Genomic DNA, 23,362 nt, shown 5'->3' with positions numbered 1-23,362 from the left:
GTCCTGTTTCCGCTAAAATAGACTGTAAGGCTGTGGAAGCGTTATAAGAGAGACGGTCGAATCCTGTTATTATAGTAGTGTGGCGCTGTGTGATTTATAGCAAAACCACGTTGGACTGTTTGATGTGACCACCAAGGGGAATCGAACCCCTGATTTTAGCGCTGCCACACAGGGGGGTATTCTAGCAAAGTGGCCCAGGAATTATTGGTGGATACTTTCGACTTGCAAGCTACTTTCTTGGTGAATGTATGCATGTAGTTTTATTGTTAAATATGATACGGCTTTGCAATTGATGAAGAATGATGTATGCAGTTTTATTGTTAAATATGTTACAGATATGTATTTGATGGTGAATGATGTGTTTAGTTTTATTGTTAAATATGGTACAGATGTGTTATTGATGGTGAATGATGTGTTTAGTTTTATTGTTAAATATGTTACAGATATGTATTTGATGGTGAATGATGTGTTTAGTTTTATTGTTAAATATGGTACAGATATGTATTTGATGGTGAATGATGTGTTTAGTTTTATTGTTAAATATGGTACAGATATGTATTTGATGGTGAATGATGTGTTTAGTTTTATTGTTAAATATGTTACAGATATGTATTTGATGGTGAATGATGTGTTTAGTTTTATTGTTAAATATGGTACAGATATGTATTTGATGGTGAATGATGTGTTTAGTTTTATTGTTAAATATGTTACAGATATGTATTTGATGGTGAATGATGTGTTTAGTTTTATTGTTAAATATGTTACAGATATGTATTTGATGGTGAATGATGTGTTTAGTTTTATTGTTAAATATGTTACAGATATATGTATTTGATGGTGAATGATGTGTTTAGTTTTATTGTTAAATATGTTTACAGATATGTATTTGATGGTGAATGATGTGTTTAGTTTTATTGTTAAATATGGTACAGATATGTATTTGATGGTGAATGATGTGTTTAGTTTTATTGTTAAATATGGTACAGATATGTATTTGATGGTGAATGATGTGTTTAGTTTTATTGTTAAATATGTTACAGATATGTATTTGATGGTGAATGATGTGTTTAGTTTTATTGTTAAATATGGTACAGATATGTATTTGATGGTGAATGATGTGTTTAGTTTTATTGTTAAATATGTTACAGATATGTATTTGATGGTGAATGATGTGTTTAGTTTTATTGTTAAATATGGTACAGATATGTATTTGATGGTGAATGATGTGTTTAGTTTTATTGTTAAATATGGTACAGATATGTATTTGATGGTGAATGATGTGTTTAGTTTTATTGTTAAATATGTTACAGATATGTATTTGATGGTGAATGATGTGTTTAGTTTTATTGTTAAATATGTTTACAGATATGTATTTGATGGTGAATGATGTGTTTAGTTTTATTGTTAAATATGTTACAGATATGTATTTGATGGTGAATGATGTGTTTAGTTTTATTGTTAAATATGGTACAGATATGTATTTGATGGTGAATGATGTGTTTAGTTTTATTGTTAAATATGTTACAGATATGTATTTGATGGTGAATGATGTGTTTAGTTTTATTGTTAAATATGGTACAGATATGTATTTGATGGTGAATGATGTGTTTAGTTTTATTGTTAAATATGTTACAGATATGTATTTGATGGTGAATGATGTGTTTAGTTTTATTGTTAAATATGTTACAGATATGTATTTGATGGTGAATGATGTGTTTAGTTTTATTGTTAAATATGGTACAGATGTGTTATTGATGGTGAATGATGTGTGTAATGTTATTGTTAAATATGGTACAGATGTGCAACTGATGATGAATGATGTGTGTAGTGTTGTTAAATATGGTACAGATGTGCAACCGGTAATGAATAATGTCTGTAATTTTGTTTTAGCACCGAATTTGCACTTATTGCATATATATGTTTGTGTGCAAATATACTTATGTTTCCGCAATCTACTATAAGAAATAGATTGTTTGTTACTAGGCTGGTTGGCTTGGACAAGAGTTTAGCAAGTTCGTTGTGGATTCAAGGCTCCGTAGGTTGCTTTTTATATTATCCAGCTTTTAAGGTTGCATTATAAGAGCAGGTGTGATATCACACTATTCGATTGGAATATTCTAAGTATTAGTGGTGGATATTGCTATAGTCAGTTAAAAAAAAGGACGGTTAGCGTAATAACTCTTGTGTAGTTTTACACAAGTATTCAAAACAACCATTGCACAAGTATCCAAAACAACCATTGCACAAGTGTTCAAAGCAACCATTGCACAAATATTCAAAACAACCATTGCACAAGTATTCAAAACAACCAAATCCTTGTTATTATATGTATGAATGGCTGTAGCGTGGATGTTAAATGTATACAAATCGATAACTTTAAGTTATTCGAAGAATTTACTTTAAATAATTATATCTCATTTCGCGAAATAATAAGTAGATTAACATATCATCCCTAAATTGATAAATAATAGAAAATGTATGTGATATAAATTATAAAAACTATAAAAAAATTATTTCGGTTATAAATGCGGTATTTCTGTGGATTTACAATGCTAAAAACCGAGTTTCGATACCCGTGCATATCTTTGTGCTTCAGTACGAAGAAATGTTTGTTTTGTTAATCTTTTCATTTCCCTAGAAAATTTTGTGTATTTATTATTTAACAGTTCAGTTAATTTAACAACAATATATTAAGGATTAAGCCTTTTAATGTAAACGCGTTTATTATTTTTAAAGAACATCTCATAATTTCTCAAGATATTTTTTCCTTTGGAAAAGAAGTGTCTGTTTAGAATATGGAATGTAACGTCTCTACTTTATACGAATCTCATTCATTTTGTCTTTTAACGTATATTCTTCATTCGCCAATAAATTGTCTATTTACAACATGATGAAGTGTCTTCTTATCAAGGAAAAGTTACCAAAATATGCTCTGTGTTACGTGTGTTTTTACAGCACTTGTTCTATTGCTCTAAAGAATAAAGTGTTAATAGCTACGTCATGTAGAATTACAATAAAACGTATATTCGTCATGGCTATTCAGTTACTCTTTCTGTTGAGAAATCGTCCTACGCGACTACGTTTTAAACCTTCGTGTTATAAGCGTTTGGACAGAATTAAACACAAATATGCCTTATTGTTTTAGGGTTATTTTATGGGTTCTAAAACTACCCATTAAAATTTATGGTGTATAACAAACAAAGATCGTCCTATTAGTTTAAATTCTCACAAACACTTCATCCAGATAAAACGGAATTCGGTTCCTGAAATAATCTCGAAACGTTGAAATGTTGACGAAGGATAGAAGTTTATCTTTTGGGTATCAAACATGCCAAACTAAATAAAATAATAACCTACGGATATTAAGATAATATTCCATATAACTTAGAAGACAGAAACATGATACACAGGAATCGCATTTGCTTTTCAAACGGCAACTATTCAAAAAAATTAATTAGCTTATTAGTTCTTATTTGGGGTGAAAACAGAGAAATAAGTCTTTTTTTTTTTCTCTGTAGATTCCTTCACGAGCTAGATACGTACAGCCAGATGTCTTTTGAATGCCTCTGTTATCTGAATGTCCATTGGACCGACCAAATGTCTTACAAAGAATATTCACTATAACTCTAAACTTAACAAGTGTAACTAAGCGAAGGGCCCTGCATGGCCAGGTGGTTAAGGCACTCGACTCATAATCTGAGGGTCCTGGGTTCGAATCTCCGTCACACCAAACATGCTCACCCTTTCAACCGTGGGGCCTTATTTAAAGTGACGGTCGATCCCACTATTTGTTGGTAAAAGAATAGCCCAAGAGTCGGCGGTAGGTGGAGATTTCTAGCTGCTTTCCCTCTAGTCTAATACTGCTAAATTAGGGACGGCAGCGCAGATCAGCTCTCCTGTAGCTTTGCGCAAAATTCAACACAAACAAACAAAGTAACTAAACGAAATGTGACAAGCTTTTAGTAATTCGTACAAGTGTTAAAAAAATCATTTGAGTAACAAAGTGTTATTTGTATTCAAGATATGTGTTGACTGATGACGTCAGTCTAAGACTCAGATTATGACAGATGGAACCACAAGGTGTCGTACACATGACGAATCAGAATATTATTTCCATCCTTAATAACTTCTGGAACTCCAAAATGCATAGGTTTTGTTTTCAGTAACCTTGCATATTGTATCTGCTATTTACTATCCTCTACTGTGAATCTACTGTAAAATAAATAGTTCAGAACTTTGCATCTCAGAATGGCTGGTATGGGTATTAACACTTTTATTGATAAGCAGAGAACAACGTTTCGACCTTCCGAGGTCATCTTCAGGTTAACTTAATTAACGTTGTTCTCTGTTTATCAATAAAAACATGTTAATAACTGCCTTTGGTTAGCATAGTGATAAGAATGTTAAAGCTAAAACTAGTGAAATATTCGGATACATACATGGAGAGATTAAAAAAGTAAACAAATGAACATCGTGAGAAATTCTAAACATTAAAAATTAAACATAATCATTGAAGATAAATCCAGAAAACATAGAGTGGAGATAAGCACCGGAATTTCTACTTTAAATATACGTGTTGTCCAAACATGACTTTAAAAATTAAATTTATAACATCCGTGAGAGTTTTCTACTTATAAACTAAAATCTATGACAATAGATAGATATACAGCCAAATACGTTGCTGTGTTTACATTGATTCAGGGTAAACAAATCCGTCCTCTTATATCTCTGAGAATTGTTCACACACTGTAATATTACTTGCACATATTATGTTCATAACTGAAAAACAGCTAGATGCCGTATTAAAATATATGTTTTAACTTCCAAGTGTGTTCCCGAAGAAGAAACGTCCACGTTTCGAAAGCGCTTGAGTTATAGGTTATAGTGTATCGTATTTTGTTTGAAGTTTAATTCTTGAACTTACATTTATTCCTATGATCATGAAGCTTTCCGTTTCGCGATAGTATTTTGAAGGCTAACTCTTGCAGTTTCGCTGTGGTATTTTGAAAACTAATTTTTTCTGTTTCGCCACAGGATTTTGAAGGCTAACTCTTGTCGTTTTGCTATCGTATTTTGAATACTAATTTTTGCCGTTTCGGTATAGGAGTTTGAAAGTTAACTTTTGAATAATGTTTGAATAGCAGAACCAGAGACGATCAAGTTTACCTTTGACATTTTTGCAAGATCGTGTTGATTTTGTGAACCTTACGATTGAATCAATGCAAACTCTTGGAATTGCGGGTTAAACATAATTCACGAATATCAGTGCAATGGATACACTAATTGTTGAGATCGAAACTGGAATTTCACAAATGTACAGGTGCACCGTTCTTTACTATCCTGTATTATGAAACTTAAATAATTGAAGGTAGTTGATCAGAAATTTGTTTTCTTTTTTTTTGACCAAATAGGGTCATAAGTCTTATACAGTGTTATTTCTCTTACGCTTTTTAATTTTTCTTATGTTATCTGTGAGTTTTTATGAAGTTATTTATATCAATATAGATATTAATGTTCACACTGTATTTATGTTAATGTTCACACTGTATTTATGTTAATGCTCACACTGTATTTATGTTAATGTTCACACTTTATTTATATTAATGTTCACACTGTATTTATGTTAATGTTCACACTGTATTTATGTTAATGTTCACACTGTATTTATATTAATGTTCACACTGTATTTATATTAATGCTCACACTGTATTTATGTTAATGTTCACACTGTATTTATATTAATGATCACACTGTATTTATGTTAATGTTCACACTGTATATCAAAGTGTTAAAGCGTTATTCTACGTTTTCTGGTGTTCCATTGACGTAAGTTTGATAACATACAACGAGTTGGTTTCTTGCCTGTTTTATTCTAGCTAGTATAGTTTATTCAACGTTGTGTAAAATAATCATTTTTTCCCTACTTTTAGCTAAAAAGTCCCTCAAGGAGTTATTAAGATAAATGAAGACGAACTACGGCCAATTCAATAATTAATGGCTCCAGCCTCTCTGCGGCTAGTCTGAAGGCTTATAACATTGATAACCGGTAAGAAGAGCACATTATGTAGTTTTGTGCTTAAGAACAAACGAAATAAATAAATAACAGTATATATAACAAAATACCTTTAACATTTATTTGTTTGTTTGTTTTGAATTTCGCGCAAAGCTACTCGAGGGCTATCTGCGCTAGTCGTCCCTAATTTAGCAAAGACTAGAGGGAAGGCAGCTAGTCATCACCACCCACCGCCAACTCTTGAGCTACTCTTTTACCAACGAATAGTGGAATTGACCGTCACATTATAACGTCCCCACGGCTGAAAGGACGAGCATGTTTGGTGCGACCGGGATTTGAACCCTTGACCCTCGGATTACGAGTCGAACGCCTTAACACGCTTGGCCATGCCGGGCCTATAACATTTACTTAATACGAGGAATATCCTAACTGTTAAACTGTTTGGTGTCGAATACAAATATAAATCCTTCTGTATTCGTTATACAGACAAGGAAAGAACACTCGAAACTACAAAAAACTGCAACAATATATAGAGTTGATACAACGCTTAAATGTTTTTAGTAAAAATATGTCTTTTATATATATAGGGAGTTGATATAACACTTAAATATTTTAAATAAAAATATGTCATATATTTTAAATAAAATATGATGTAGTTGATATAACACTTTGATATTTTAAATGAAAATATATCTTATATGTATGGAGTTGAAACATCACTTAAGTATCCTCGAGTTGAAAGTTTAGATTTATTTTCTTTTTACTTTACCAGACACATTTCACATTGAACTTGTGTTATAAACTTATGAAAATGTATTTAAAACATGTGCCCGGCATGGCCGAGCGCGTTAAGGCATGCGCTTGTAATCTTAGGGTCGCGGGTTCGCATCCGAGTCGCGCTAAACATGCTCGCCCTCCCAGCCGTGGGGGCGTTATAATATGACGGTCAATCCTAATTTTCGTTGGTAAAGAGTAGCCCAAGAGTTGGCGGTGGGTGGTTGATGACTAACTGCCTTCCCTCTAGTCTTACACCGCTAAATTAGGGACGGCTAGCGCAGATAGCCCTCGTGTAGTTTTGCGCGAAATTCAAAAACAAACAGTTCTTAGTACGTGAAAATCCTTTGACAAAAGCATTTGATAGAAGAAAGCCCAGACATCATGTCAACTGGAACAAGAAGTTTATAATCCTGTTTTTCCAAATTTTCCTCATTCTTTGATATCAGCTGCTACGCATTCGAAGGCTTATATTTAAGTCTTTAATATAAAATATAACGCATCTTATAACTGTCATTGCTAAGTTCAGTTTATCATAAATTAAAAATGAACATGTTAAAGTTATGCAAGCTTATAAGATGTTCCTTAATGTCCTTTGAAATTCCTTCATAATCACTTCTAATTTACACTATTATTTCGTTTAGTAGCTTGAAAAAGTCTGGTGAAAATTACTTTGTTTGTTCGTTGTTAAACGCAAAGGTAAACAATGACTTATCTACAGTGTGCTTATCACAGATGTAAAAATTCAGTTTTAGCCCTATAAGCCTTCAACTGCACTCCTGATCCACGGGGGGCGCTTTAAACTAACACTGAAAAATAAAAGCTAAACTCACATTATCGAGTTATTTTAATTTATATTATATTTCAGTTACAAAAGTAAGAGAAAAAAGTGGAGCAAAGAAAGCTTGTGGCCATATAAGGTAAGCCTAGTCATAATTAATTATAAGACCAGTCATAATTAATTATAATTACAGAGTGTGCTATACAGACATCTACTAGTATGTTTTACGAACCTATAATTTTTTTTTCAGTCACATCTTAGAGGTATCAAAAATTTATTAATAATGTCTCCCCTAAAACTTATCGACATCATTTAAAATACATTTCTCAAAAGTAATTTATTCTTATTTTGTATTTGTAGGATAGGTCAAGTGTCACTTTTTATTTAAAATTTAATTTTAAAGTGTTTCTTTATATAAAAAAATCTGAATTTAGAATATGAGTTGTTTCTTTTCTTTCTAGAAATATATTGAAATCTTTTCCAGTTCTAAGTTATTTCCTTTTTAGGCTTAACTATTACGTTGTAGCATTTCGAATTTGTCTGATTCTAAAACTATATTCTGCAATCAAATATTGTCATGCATGCAAAAGAAAGTTTAAAATATTAATAAACGAAAAATAGGTTAACGTTTCTTATAATTAAAGATATATTTAAACTAAAGCTTAAGTATTATTCTTCATTATAAAATAATACTTCAAATATTCCGAAGTAATTCGTGATTGCAAAACATAGGCTTAGTTTAAATAATGATTACTCGTCGTCTGCTTGCGTGAATACGTTTATATCATATTACGGTACAAAAGCAACGGAAATCATGTTTGCGTGACGTTCTTACGCAAACCTTCATATTTTATAATTTACTGTTATGAAGGCTACTTAAGGCTACGGGTACTCAACGAGAATGTTAAGCCTGCAGTTAAAGTTTGATATAAACAGCCATGAATCAAGTTATTTACTTTTATTTGCCGTTGTTTTAGAACACTCTAAACTACATGTTAAGTCCATAAGAAAATAAAACAACAGATATCGAGATATTAACATGTTAGTTTACAAACTGATGCTTGGCATAACCTGTTTTCTAAACGGTAAGATAAGAATTTCTACAAATTTGGTTCGGTGTGAATTTTAAATTGATTAAATTTTGTTGTGTATGAATCTAGGTAGTTAGGAACGTCTGATTGGTTAATCACTCCTGTGTACGAATTCAGGTTGTTGTGAAAGTTTAATAGATTAGGTTTTATTGTGTATGAATCTAGGTAGTTAGGAACGTCTGATTGGTTAATCACTCCAGTGTACGAATTCAGGTTGTTGTGAAAGTTTAATAGATTAGGTTTTGTTGTGTATGAATCTAGGTAGTTAGGAACGTCTGATTGGTTAATCACTCTTATGTACGAATTCAGGTTGCTGTGAAAGTTTAATAGATTAGGTTTTGTTGTGTGTGAATCTAGGTAGTTAGGAACGTCTGATTGGTTAATCACTCTTATGTACGAATTCAGGTTGCTGTGAAAGTTTAATAGATTAGGTTTTGTTGTGTATGATTCCAGAATATTGTGATTGTTTAACTGACAAAATTGTTGTGTACGGACCGAGTTTGTTGTGAATAAAGACTGGTTAAACACTGTTAATTGTGTAGATTCTATCATTAGTTAAAAATACGGATTTTAAATCTAAAACTGAGTTTTTCTTTCATAATTTTCTTTGATCTGATTTATGTTTTTACAATACGAAATTCTTTAATAAAAATAAATAAAATTGAGTATTTATGATACGAAGTATTATAAAGACGTGATTAAAGTACGGTGAATAATCCTAAACGATGGCTAATTAACACAATTTATCTATTATTAGAAAGGGTTTTCTTAAAGAGGGAATTGGTGTACCCTATGTATTATTATTCAGTTGCTCAGTATCACCATACTTGTTAGAAGAAAAATATTCACTGAATATCAGAAAGATAAAATAAATATATCTCAGTTATTTAGTAATGGTAGAGTATAAACTAATTTAGGCCTTTTCTGCAACTTTTCTTAAGCTAGTTGTTGTTGTTTTGAATTAAGCACAAAGCTACACAATGGGCTATCTGTACTCTGCCCACCACTGGTATCGAAACTCGGTTTTTAGCGTGGTAAGTCCGCAGACATACCGCTGAGCCACTGGGGGACAAAAGATAGCTATTCGGGAGGGAATTTGAACCCGCGACCAAGCAAAATGCGAATCGAGTGCCCTAACCACTAGCCCATGCCAGGCCTATCTTAAGCTAGAAAAACAAATATTAAATTGGAAAAAATTGGTTTTAAGCCTTATATCCATAGAGACTGGGTGACAAAGTTAAATTTAACTAACCCTAATAAATCAATATCTTTTGGTCATATTTCTTGCATCCCCTCAACTGATGACCAGAAGTACTCCTTAGGTTTATAATAAGGTTTATAATTATAATTGACTATTAATTTAAAGTTTCAACGAAAACATAAACATCTGTGCATTTGTAAAAGTGAAATCGTAATGACGTCAGCATTCGCTTAAACAATGTTAAACACTGGTACAGTGCAATGAAACAGTCAAAAACATACCAGGACAAATACCTTACCTTCGGGGAGGTTCATAACTACAACGGGAAGATGTACATTGTCTGTCGTCTTCACACACTAGCCTCACGTTTAGAATAACGCTCTTTGGCTATTCTGAAATGTGTTTTTACTTGTGAAAATTCCTGGTGCCACTATCCTGCTTACTCTTAACTCTTATGATATCAGAGTGCCATAAACCATTATATGAGTTCATTTAGTAACCTGAATGGCAGGTTTTGAATTTTCAGGTGGAGCCACCAACAAAGAATTTTCCACTTCAAAGAATAGCTCAATTACAGTTGCTAAATTCCCGTCTTTGAAACTAAATAGTTGTATGGTTTATGTTGTTCATAAAATAAATGTAACCATTTTTTTTCTACTTCACTGATTTTTAAGACTCGTTTACTCATTAAAAGTGCTTTTCACCCAATCAAATGAATGGTTGTACGGTAAACACAACCCATATTTCGAAGATGAATGTAACTGAACAAAGGATATTAAAATACTGGTCTGATAAAGTATTCACCAAAACGTTATTCCTTAGAGCATAAAAAAACAAACAAACTATAATCGTATCTGTGAAGCATATACTTTCAGTGGTATTAAAGTGTAAATATTAATCTACTAAGACATCAAGTTCTGTTTTAAAAAAGCTATAATCATATCTGTGAAAGATACACTGGTAGTGATATAGACTACTAAATATTTATTTATCAAAACATTGAACTCTGTTTAAAAAGCTATAATCGTATCTGTGAAAGATACACTGGTAGTGATATAGACTACTAAATATTTATTTATCAAAACATTGAATTCTGTTTAAAAAGCTATAATCGTATCTGTGAAAGATACACTGGTAGTGATATAGACTACTAAATATTTATTTATCAAAACATTGAATTCTCTTTAAAAAGCTATAATCGTATCTGTGAAAGATACACTGGTAGTGATATAGACTACTAAATATTTATTTATCAAAACATTGAACTCTGTTTAAAAAGCTATAATCGTATCTGTGAAAGATACACTGGTAGTGATATAGACTACTAAATATTTATTTATCAAAACATTGAATTCTGTTTAAAAAGCTATAATCGTATCTGTGAAAGATACACTGGTAGTGATATAGACTACTAAATATTTATTTATCAAAACATTGCATTCTGTTTAAAAAGCTATAATCGTATCTGTGAAAGATACACTGGTAGTGATATAGACTACTAAATATTTATTTATCAAAACATTGAATTCTGTTAAAAAGCTATAATCGTATCTGTGAAAGATATACTTTCAGTGATATTAAAGAGTAAATACTTACTTGGCAAAAATCCAACTTTGTCTATTCAAAACTTCCAATTAATTAAAGTACGTTTAGTTCTTTCACAATGAACACAAATAATATTATTTTATTATTTTAAGAAACTTCGATTTTTTTCTTATTGCAGTCACTATACAAATAGAGACGAAAATATTATTTTAGTGTTGATTATACGATTTGAAAAACAAATGTACAAAATAGCGTAAAAAAACAACAAATAACAAGCATTATATTTCATTACAACATTTCGAGAAATTGCACTACGCTCTATGTTTGTTGTGAGAGGTGAAAGACCTGGTATATCAACTGGGATGGCCCAGCATGGCCAAGCGTGTTAAGGGGTTCGACTGGTAATCAGAGGGTCGCGGGTTCGAATCCCGGTCGCACCAAACATGCTCGCCCTTTCAGGCGTGGGGGCGTTATGACGGTCAATCCCACTATTCGTTGTAAAAAGAGTAGTTGGCGGTGGGTGGTAATGACTAGCTGCCTTCCCTCTAGTCTTTGCTAAATTAGGGACGACTAGCGCAGATAGCCCTCGAATAGCTTTGCGCGAAATTCAAAACAAACAAATCAACTGAGACGAAGCAGCTCAGTTACTTTAAACCTTATTGTTAAATGAATTAACTGTTTCCTGCTCGTCTCTTTTAAAACACTTTCTATGTTTCAAACATTCTACGTGAGGTAAAACAATTTTTTTTTTTCGTTTTGAAACCAAAATCTCACAAAGTAGTATATACCTAAATAACAACAAATGTCAGTTAGAAAAGCTCCACTCCTTTTATTTAATTGGATTAGGTACTTTATGTAATTCGCTGATATGGAGACATTAAACAGAAACTTGTTAACGATTCTTTACTGATGGTTCAACGATAAGTTAAAGGTCTTACAACACTAAAGTTCAGTCTTTGATCTTCACGGCCTACACAGCGTAAATAGCTTTTTTTTGGGTTACCTCGTATTAAAAGAAACATGTATATACTTATATCTTAGATCAAAAGTGTGTGTTTGTGTTTTACGGATGGTTAGATATATCTTAGAGGTATTTATATGAAAAAATAAATAAAAGAATTATGCTCATATTTATTGGATTTATAAAGTCAAATTTCCGTTATACTATTCAAAGTAAAAGCATACCACACAGTATGGTCAAAGGCGATACGATGTTACATCGTGAAATGAAGGTAGAAAACCGAAATTAGATTTGACGCCATGTTTCCAGTTTACAGAAATATAGAATTTTCGTACTACCATTTGAACTTCTACTGTTGCCACAGTGAACAATGCTTAATATATTCAATACGGAAAAAGAAGTGTGAATTATAAGCATTGTTTTGTAATTTAATTTCACTTTCGTAAGTTATTGCTGAAATGACCTCACGAGACGGTTGCGAGTTTAAAGGAAGAAATTCGTTGTTCAGTAAAGACCACTAATATTGGTAGAAATAGGTCGCTTTTTATATCACTTAAAATTCTTTAACTTTGTTCCTTCAACTTTACGATAAAACAATAAAATTGTACCATAAAACTCCAAACGTACAATATTTATTTTCTAAAACAAATCCTACAAACACGCTATCGTTTCAATAGCTTGAGAAGATTGGCCTGTCCAATAGCGGACTTGGATGGTAGAAACGTCCTATCGTTTCAAAAGCTTGAGTGGATCCTCTTAGCCAATAGCAGACTTGGATGATAAGATAAATGGCGTTTGATTTTATAACATTTGTTGACATGACATTAGTTGACTATTTGACCTCTCTGGTCGTTTTTCAGATCAGACTGTGCTTTTGATATTGACCGTATCTTTATTCTGTTGTCGTTTTATAGTTGTTCAAGACACGTTTCCAAGGACCGCAGCTGTCCAGTTGGCGTCATCTTGGCGGAAATGAACAAAATTGAAGAACACGTGACTTTTGGATCTGGACAAAACAAGATGGCTGTTGTTGTTAGACCACCGCTAGGAGCATTCACCAAAGTCTGATAAAAATATATACATATAACATTTAATAAGTGACTCGAGAAAACGTAAAATTCATAAACAAAATTACTGACTTGGTAGTACCATGTATAACTGTGAAACGACCCCTTTTTATCGTGAGTGTAAAAGCTACAGTCAAGTGACCTCTGTTCTTTCATTTTATTTCTTTCAAGACCAAAATATAGATATCACTTTAGTGAGGCAAATACGATTTTACTTTATCAGGTACATCTGTGAGACAGCCATGTTTTGAGCAGAAATGAACAAAAAAACATAATTTATTATTACGCATCTGATTGAAGTGCTCTTTCCAGACATTGTTCGAATACCAACCAGTATGAAACAAAGAACGTACCATTGTGGTCGCTGACCTCGTTGTATGTGAGAGAGAAAACTGTATAATTCATAACAAATTAATGGCAAAGTTATCTAGCATTTTATAATTCTGTGATTAAATTAAAAATATAGAATTATATGCAAATATTCCAATGAAATAACGTTTGAATTTCTGTTGGCATAGAGCAGTTTAAAACACTAGCTTTAATATTAGTGTTATTTAACGTTGAAAATACAAACGGGTATTATGTGTTAACAATACGAAACTAGATATTTAATAAGTATTGTTTTATATATATGTGTGTAAAATACCCTGTGTTCCAAGTAAACAAAGTGTAATAAAGCCAGTAAAATAAGATAACTGAGCTAAAAGTCTGCCAACAATTCATTTAGTTATAAAAATATGTAACTTTCGTATGTGTTCTTAAAGCCGATAAAAGTTACGAAAAAACGACCCTTACACTCCAGATAAATACAAAATATTATATTTTTATTTAAAACCAACGTTTCATCTTTGCGTTTGTTTTTAACATTTATCAAAATGTGTAAATCCCTCCGCTATATCTGGACTACAAATTTTGAGAGTTTGTTTGTTTGTTTTTTGAATCTCGCACAAAGCTACTCGAGGGCTATCTGTGCTAGCCGTCCCTAATTTAGCAGTGTAAGACTACAGGGAAGACAGCTAGTCATCACCACCCACCGCCAACTCTTGGGCTACTCTTTTACTAACGAATAGTGGGATTGACCGTAACATTATAACCCCCCCCACGGTTGAAAGGGCGAGCATGTTTGGCGCGAAGGGGGTGCGAACCCGCGACCCTCAGATTACGAGTCACACGCCTTAACACGTTTGGCCATGCATGCCGGGCCAATTTTGAGAGACAACGAAAAATTCTAACTTGTGTACATCATTTACTGCATAGTTTAAGTTTTGGTCTGTGAATGTTTTCCGTTTTCTAGTCATGCTAAACCGAACAATTACAGTCGTTGTCACAGTTTCATTTTGCGTCGTAATTTTATTAATAATTTTTCGATAAAGTAACAAAAGGTATTTCTACGTAATTTTTTTTTTTCTTTTTGGAATTAATTAGCAATTATTTCAAATAACGTAAAGATCACAATCCACAAAGTTAGACGGTATCCGCTTTTATTTTTTTCTTCAAGTAGGCTCAGTAGCACGGCGGTATGTCTGCGGATTCACATCACTGAAAACGCACTTTCGATACGTGTGGTTGGCAAAGCACAGATAACCGATTGTGTATTTTTTGTGTTTAATTCCAAACAAACAATTATCTTAGTTTTGATGAGATGAAATTGTATTCATTAAGCTCATAATCACCAAAATAATATAAAATTGACCTGAATATGTCTTGTTTTATTTTACACTTGTATTAAGGTTCAATCATCCTAACAACTTACTCTGTAAAATGTTTTTTTCTGATAAAGCGTAAACTTACTTAATTATATTTTAAGAGGCAACAGTATTAAGTTTACTGTGTTTTTAAACACCACATTAATCATTAGTTGTTTAGGAGTCTTTTGAAAAGAAGGGTATATATTACTATTTTAAACAATCAGTGGACGTAATTTGTAACATTACTTCACTTCAGCGACATTAGATGTAACTTTGCTCATTAAACAACGAGAACCGTCACTGATGTCAGCTGTTAGTTTCTGAGAATCAATGGAAGTTTATGTTAATAAAGGCAGAAAACAAAACAGATGTCTTTGGCTAAAGAGGGAATTGTATTTATTTTATATTTGGCCCTGCATGGCCAAGCGTGTTAAGGCGTTCGACTCGTAATCCGAGGGTTACGAGTTCGAATCCCAGTCGCCTTTTCAGCCTGGGGGCGTTATAATGTGACGGTCAATCCCACTATTCGTTGGTAAAATAGTAGTCTAAGAGTTTGAGTTGGGTGGTGATGACTAGCTGCCTCCCGTCTTGTCTTACACAGCTAAATTAGGCACGGCTAGCGGAGATAGCTCTCGAAATTCAAAACAAACAAACAATTTTCTATTTATCTCAGTGGTTTTGAATAAACAGTACCTTAGATATTGATAGTTTTACGCATCAGTTTGATTTTGAAACTTAGTTCACAAGTATTGTCGTGTTTACTCTGACGCTTAATACGGTGTACGGTGATAAAAGAAGGGTGTGTTTATTACACCGTATCCATGACGATTCTCTAGCAGAGGTATCTATTTCGCCACCTCACTTACAAACCTTGGCGTTAATCTGCAGAAGCACTCGGAAAAAAAAATCTCTCGTGAAATCGGTAAACCTCGTGATCTCAATTCCTAACCCGAAAACAAAAGAAGAAACTTAGGAAAGAAATGGGCAGTGAGTACAGAATTGATTGACTGTAACCATAAATATAAGGTTTTATTTTAAAACGAAGATGTCAGCTTATAAAAACGAGCTCTTCTTTATATATATATATATACACACATTTACATTGTACAATCATTTAAAAAATAAATGCATCAGAAATTACGTTTGTTCTGATCAGAAAACTTCACTAATTCGTTGTCCAAGTGCCATTCTATGAGATATTAAAATCAGTTACTAAAGTTCAGATAAAGTTTTTTGATGTGATGGCATTTTTCACTTTGATATCTGTTAATTATATGTGCATCAACCATATGTTAAAAACCCTGTAAATATGCACTATAAGAACAATATTGTAAAGAAATATGAGCGACCGTATGTAGACAAATCATAGTGTCAAATAAAAACAAATTAACTTAGATAATGCAATTTAGTATAGGTAGCTTGGAGTTAGATTTAGCATTTAAAACAGTGGTTTATGCTGAAATAGCGAGGCTTTTTAAGCACAGTATTCATTGGAGTTTGTGCTGTGTTTCATTATTTTAGTCTCTGATTTATTTGCTCTCATACATAGATTGTATTAATACTCATTTTCAATTGGAGCAAGCAACATACTTTAAGAAAAACTGAAAACAACAAGTTTAGTTATTTAAATATGCTTTCATTTTGTTCTTACTTATAAACATTAAGGATAGTTTTACCAATCAGTTGGGTATTTTCGATTTTAAACACATTTTCAACAGTTTAACTGCGTTTGTTTCTGTTATTTTGAAAAGTTTTAAAAACATAGAATCACTTGATAAGAACAATATCTAAAACTTGGAACATGTTTGTACCAAACGTCATCACTTCATGAGCTCGTTTTTTTTATATTGATTTTTATACTTTATGATAATTGTTTTTTTTAACAAGTAAGTTAGAGCAGAAGCCAGTCAAAAGAAGAACTGTAAAAGTTGGCATGTACACCTGCCATGAAGTTGTTTCCAGACGTAAGTTCAAGTTAGTTTCGCTTTTAATATATACGCTAACTATAAATTTTTTTATGACGCTCAAACGAATAGATTTCACTAATAACTCTCTACTTCACTCTCAAATTGAAGTAAGCCTAACTCTCATTTATGATAAAAATAGTTTTTTAATAATCGTAAATACAAAATGTAATAATATTTTTAAAAAAATGTTTCATTAAACTGCTGATAAATGAAAAATACTAGTAAAATCTTATTTCATGTATCTGTGAAAATGTATGTGTATATTGAGTAAAGATGTGAAATGCTTTAGCTGTAAGTGGAACTTACACTTCTAATAGTAAATGTATGTGTATATTGAGTAAAGATGTGAAATGTTTTAGCTGTAAATGGAACTTACACTTCTAATAGTAAATGTATGTGTATATTGAGTAAAGGTGTGAAATGTTTTAGCTGTAAATGGAACTTACACTTCTAATAGTAAATGTATGTGTATATTGAGTAAAGGTGTGAAATTTTTTAGCTGTAAGTGGAACTAACTGTTGGAATAGTAAATGTTTGTGTATATTGAGTAAAGGTGTGAAATGTTTTAACTGTAAGTGGAACTTACACTTCTAATAGTAAATGTATGTGTATATTGAGTAAAGGTGTGAAATGTTTTAGCTGTAAATGGAACTTACACTTCTAATAGTAAATGTATGTGTATATTGAGTAAAGGTGTGATATGTTTTAGCTGTAAGTGGAACTGACAGTTGTAATAGTAAATGTATGTGTATGTTGAGTAAAGACGTGAAATGTTTTAGCTGTAAGTGGAACTAACAGTTGTAATAGTAAATGTATGTGTATATTGAGTAAAGGTGTGAAATGTTTTAGCTGTAAATGGAACTTACACTTCTAATAGTAAATGTATGTGTATATTGAGTAAAGATGTGAAATGTTTTAGCTGTAAATGGAACTTACACTTCTAATAGTAAATGTATGTGTATATTGAGTAAAGATGTGAAATGTTTTAGCTGTAAGTGGAACTAACAGTTGTAATAGTAAATGTATGTGTATATTCAGTAAAGGTGTGAAATGTTTTAGCTGTAAGTGGAACTAACAGTTGTAATAGTAAATGTATGTGTATATTGAGTAAAGGTGTGAAATGTTTTAGCTGTAAATGGAACTTACACTTCTAATAGTAAATGTATGTGTATATTCAGTAAAGGTGTGAAATGTTTTAGCTGTAAATGGAACTTACACTTCTAATAGTAAATGTATGTGTATATTGAGTAAAGGTGTGAAATGTTTTAGCTGTAAATGGAACTTACACTTCTAATAGTAAATGTATGTGTATATTGAGTAAAGGTGTGAAATGTTTTAGCTGTAAATGGAACTTACACTTCTAATAGTAAATGTATGTGTATATTGACTAAAGGTGTGAAATGTTTTAGCTGTAAATGGAACTTACACTTCTAATAGTAAATGTATGTGTATATTGAGTAAAGATGTGAAATGTTTTAGCTGTAAGTGGAACTAACAGTTGTAATAGTAAATGTATGTGTATATTGAGTAAAGATGTGAAATGTTTTAGCTGTAAATGGAACGACTTCACTTTAACGACTGCTTATCTCACCTAAGAACAAGAAAAATATGAAACTCTTAATACTACTGAAAGGTATAAAGTATTTCTGTATTACACTTGACGTTAAACTGGTTTTAATCTCGATTTATATGTATGTACTAAAAACGACAACAAGGGGATATTTAATTTTATAGAGGTCGCTTTATCTAAGAAAATGACAATTATATAAACAGGTTATAAAGATACGGAGATTATTTTAATTATAATATAGTTTATATGTACGAAATTAAATAATATAAGTCTGTCTCTTAAATGCTCACGAGTTAAAAGTTAAATCTACGGAATTACATCAATAAAATCCGGGGTTCGATATCCCATAGTGACCATTTTTAAAACGTAGTTATTTGTAAGTGTCACATCTGACTGAAATATTTTTGAAAATCGAAATAATATTTTATTTTTCGTCAAATCTATAAATTGAAACAGATTTTAATGAACACAATTTCGTAAGATGATGTAATGTAATAAAACCGACAATTTAAATATACCACAAACATGAATAAAGGAAACCAGTTTATCATAACTGTTTGTATTCCTTAAGTCTGACACCTATGTGTTAAAAGGACATGTTAGAACTGTGACCGTTAAGACAGATATACTCGATACCCTGGCATGATATTAAAAATAACTAGGATAAAAAATGTTTATATCTTTCTTTGTAAAGTGAACCGATATTTTCAGCTGATATTCACTTTTAATTTCAAATCAGATATGTAAAAACGCTTACAGGAAATAGCTGAAAATACATGGATACACGTTACACATAAAAATATCACAGAAAACGTGCTATCAGCTATGATTACACGTGCTAAAAAAACTACCTATTACATCACAAAGAAAACTAATTTTCAGTATCTTTTGAAACTGAACACTCTCGTGGTGTGACGTAATTCGAATTGTAAACCGTTTAATATATATACATAAGCCATGCTTAAGTAAGGATCCAACAGTAACTAAACACCAATAATAACGAAAAACATGATTTCCATTTTTTAGTGAAGCGAAGACAACAGAACGTATATGTGAACTGATATCAGTCGATATAAGATTTAAATCTACCAAATCAATGTATATAAAGCTGGACCAGATAAAAGCCTTCCTTGACAGTTACAGGCAGATGAAAAGCGTTATTGGTGAAAACTACAAACTTGAATTATCATTCACAGCTTTCATTATTTAATGTCAGGTTGAAATCCTTTGTAAAGAAAAACTGTTGATTTTCTTATTGTGAAAATGGTTGATAGGCTCAACCATCTGAACAATGGTTATCACTTGTTCTTGTGAATTATAAATATTAAGTACAATACGATACTAGTTTTATAACTACAACACATAAAACCAACATAATATCTGTCAGATATAAACATGGATAAAACACAAACCTTTATTAGTATTTTTAAATAGAGAGACACGCTGTATTGTTATATCTGTTAGATATAAATATGTATAAATCACAAAGCATTATTAGTATTTTTAAATAGCGAGACACGCTGTATTGTTATATCTGTTAGATATAAATATGGGTAAATCACAAAACGTTATTAGTATTTTTAAATAGCTAGACACGCTGTATTGTTATGTCTGTTAGATATAACTATGTATAAAACACAAAGCATTATTAGTATTTTTTAATAGCAAGACACGCTGTGTTGTTATATCTGTTAGATATAAATATGGGTAAATCACAAAGCGTTATTAGTATTTTTAAATAGCTAGACACGCTGTATTGTTATGTCTGTTAGATATAACTATGTATAAAACACAAAGCATTATTAGTATTTTTTAATAGCAAGACACGCTGTGTTGGTATCTCTGTTAGATATAAATATGGGTAAATCACAAAGCGTTATTAGTATTTTTAAATAGCTAGACACGCTGTATTGTTATATCTGTTAGATACAAATATGGGTAAATCACAAAGCGTTATTAGTATTTTTAAACAGCAAGACACGCTGTGTTGTTATGTCTGTTAGATATAAATATGTATAAAACATAAAGTGTTATTAGTATTTTTAAACAGCAAGACACGCTGTGTTGTTATATCTGTTAGATACAAATATGGGTAAATCACAAAGCGTTATTAGTATATTTAAACAGCAAAACACGCTGTGTTGTTATATCTGTTAGATATAAATATGGGTAAATCACAAAGCGTTATTAGTATTTTTAAACAGCAAGACACGCTGTATTGTTATATCTGTTAGATATAAATATGGGTAAATCACAAAGCGTTATTAGTATTTTTAAACAGCAAGACACGCTGTATTGTTATGTCTGTTAGATATAAATATGGGTAAAACATAAAGTGTTATTAGTATTTTTAAATTGCAAGACACGCTGTATTGTTATATCTGTTAGATACAAATATGGGTAAATCACAAAGCGTTATTAGTATTTTTAAACAGCAAGACACACTGTATTGTTATGTCTGTTAGATATAAATATGGGTAAAACATAAAGTGTTATTAGTATTTTTAAATTGCAAGACACGCTGTATTGTTATGTCTTTTTCACTTCAAAAACCAAAGTTTCACGTCCCCTTGTCATGTAAAAGTAATTTTTATGAAGAATGTTTATTATGAAATTTAATTTCGAAAAATTCTATAAAGTTCGGTAGTAATAATCGTGTTTCTTACCTTTGTTGTGAAATATTGGTAATAACTTATAGCAAATTTAATCTGTTTTTCTAAAAGCTTAAAACATTAAATACTATATTAAAGATAATTCAACAAATTTCACAGAACACGGTAAACGTGATATCTTGGAATTAGTTTAAAGGAGTCAAGGTGTAACTTTGTTAGTCACAGTGTTAGAGAGTATAGCTGAACTAAAGTGTAACATTGTTAGTCACAGCGTTAGAGAGTATAGCTGAACTAAAGTGTAACATTGTTAGTCACAGTGTTAGAGAGTATAGCTGAACTAAAGTGTAATAATATTAATTACAGGTGTTAGAGAGTATAGCTGAACTAAAGTGTAATAATATTAATTACAGGTGTTAGAGAGTATAGCTGAACTAAAGTAAAACATTGTTAGTCACAGTGTTAGAGAGTATAGCTGAACTAAAGTGTAACATTGTTAGTCACAGTGTTAGAGAGTATAGCTGAACTGAAGTGTAATAATATTAATTACAGGTGTTAGAGAGTATAGCTGAACTAAAGTGTAATAATATTAATTACAGGTGTTAGAGAGTATAGCTGAACTAAAGTATAACATTGTTAGTCGCAGTGTTAGAGAGTATAGCTGAACTAAAGTGTAACATTGTTAGTCACAGTGTTAGAGAGTATAGCTGAACTAAAGTGTAACATTGTTAGTCACAGTGTTAGAGAGTATAGCTGAACTAAAGTGTAACTTTGTTAGTCACAGTGTTAGAGAGTATAGCTGAACTAAAGTGTAACATTGTTAGTCACAGTGTTAGAGAGTATAGCTGAACTAAAGTGTAACATTGTTAGTCACAGTGTTAGAGAGTATAGCTGAACTAAAGTGTAACATTGTGAGTCACAGTGTTAGAGAGTATAACTGAACTAAAGTGTAATAATATTAATTACAGGTGTTAGAGTGTACAGCTGAATCAAAGTGTAACAATATTAATTGCAGGTGTTAGAGAGTACAGCTGAATCAAAGTGTAACAATATTAATCACTGGGGTTAGAGAGTGCAACTGTATCAAAGTGTAACAACATTAATCACTGGTGTTAGACGTGCAGCTGGTAAATACAAATGTATAATGTTTTTATCAGTATAACAGAATGTTCTATTACAACGTAGAATAAAGACACCGATAAACCAGTGATGTTTAGAAACGTTCTTGAACATTCCGATGAGTAATACACACAATATAATAAGTCTATTTACGGAAATTACTTTCTTTATATGCCTACTTTATATATATTCAAAAAGCATGTTTAGATCCATCCTAGAGAAAAGTCAACATTTGTTAAAAAAATTAAAAGTCTGTTAGTTTTTAATACGGAGATGTGATGACACGAACCTTGTTCGCGAACACAAAGTAATTAACTGACTTCAGATATTTACCATCATTATAACCAAAAGTAATAACTTTCAGAACCAATCAGTAAATCATTATGAATACTATAGTGTCTACGGAAATGAACGTAAAAAATATAAGTGTTTGGAATGTTAATTTATCTACAAGTCTATAAAGTTCACGTGCTATATTAGACTATACGGTTACAGTTTACGTCAAAAGAACAAAACAAACATTAACAACGAAACAAAAGTGAACCTCAATTCTTTGTGAAGCTTCTTTGTACGATCCAGATCAACTCGTGAATATGCTATATTGGATGTATACGTGAATATCAGTTAGTTCTACTTTGTTAAGTTTCAGAATTTTCGCGCAAAGAAGCCCAAATGGTCAAATGCGTATAGCCGTTATTAATTTGAAAATATATAATAAACGACTAGCCAACAGCATCCACCAAACTCTTTTGAGCAATTCTTGCCTCAGCATATATTGTAAAATGGGATTGTAAAGTACAGAGTGCGACTTTGCAGCAACGGGTCACGAACCATGAGTCTTCGGATTCACGCTGGCTATTGGACCAAGCTTAACCTATTACATATATGCACAGATCTCGCTCTGATAAAACATTTACTTCACAAAAAAAATAGAAGCTTCTGTGTGAGAAATGTTGACTCTGACAAATCTCGCAAC

At 31.6% G+C, this 23,362-nt stretch overlaps 1 long non-coding RNA gene across 1 annotated transcript; it reads left to right on the top strand.

The window, feature by feature from the left end:
* The first annotated feature begins 4,248 nt into the window (after window positions 1–4,248).
* Window positions 4,249–14,467, top strand: LOC143244368 (uncharacterized). The gene is made up of 3 exons (XR_013025043.1): window positions 4,249–4,255; window positions 7,656–7,707; window positions 13,281–14,467. It is a non-coding gene; the product is annotated as an uncharacterized LOC143244368 (long non-coding RNA).
* The last annotated feature ends 8,895 nt before the right edge of the window (window positions 14,468–23,362 follow it).

The sequence above is a fragment of the Tachypleus tridentatus genome, chromosome 2 (genome assembly GCF_004210375.1).
Source record: "Tachypleus tridentatus isolate NWPU-2018 chromosome 2, ASM421037v1, whole genome shotgun sequence".
Classification (NCBI taxonomy): domain Eukaryota; kingdom Metazoa; phylum Arthropoda; class Merostomata; order Xiphosura; family Limulidae; genus Tachypleus; species Tachypleus tridentatus.
This window is presented reverse-complemented; position numbering and strand designations above follow the sequence as displayed.